The sequence below is a fragment of the Penaeus monodon genome, chromosome 27 (assembly GCF_015228065.2).
Source record: "Penaeus monodon isolate SGIC_2016 chromosome 27, NSTDA_Pmon_1, whole genome shotgun sequence".
NCBI lineage: Eukaryota > Metazoa > Arthropoda > Malacostraca > Decapoda > Penaeidae > Penaeus > Penaeus monodon.
The window spans coordinates 39,251,823-39,252,671 of NC_051412.1; positions in this window are offsets into that span (position 1 = coordinate 39,251,823).

An 849-nucleotide genomic window follows, 5' to 3' on the forward strand; every position below is an offset into this window, starting at 1 on the left:
ATACATTGTCTCGAGCAATACAGGACAATCTAGATTTTTATCAATTTTATTTTATAAGGTGTTTCGCATTTACGGATAATTATGTTTACAATTATCCGGCAAATAAAATGTTCACTCTGTGTCAAGTTTTATGGAAGTTGGTTGTACGAACCACAGTTACCTGAAGCTGAATCATCAAATTTTGCTTAGCCACCTTCGCTGTGTCTGCAGGGACGGTGGGTCTAAGTTCAGCCGCCTGCACCGCGTGGCCGGCGAGGGAGAGGCTCAGCCGGGGCGCCGCCGGCGACGACGCAGACGATGGCGCAGCTGGGCGGCGGAATCGCTTGCTGAGCAGACGACGTGGGTGCTCCGGCCGAGCTCCCTCCCTCGCGCGAGCCAGCGAGGAAGGCGGAGCCGGGGCGAGCAGCTCTTCCTGCGGGAGCCAGAGGGGCGGCGGCGCTCGGCCTCTGGCGCAGGAGCAGCTGCCTCGCCCTGCTGTATCGCTTCCATTTTCGGAAGGAGGGAGTCTCTTGTTAACCCTATGTGCACTTTTTACAAATTTCTCATGTTCACGTATTTTTACATATTATGAGATGTATCTAAACTTAATGTTCATATTTTGAGGTTTGTCTGCATCACTGAACATTCAATGGCCAAAAAAAAGAAATCTTTGTATTTTAAGATAGTGTGAGTCATATTTTCATTTGTTTGTAACTTTCATAGATAAGTGTCACCGCCGACGTAATACCTGCACACGAAGACTTGATACTGAATATTAGCACTTGTTACTGAGAGTCACAGAAGCAAAATCTCGCGAGACACAAAATGATCTTCATTTTCTGAGGAAAGATTCGGGAGCCGCGGCCGGCG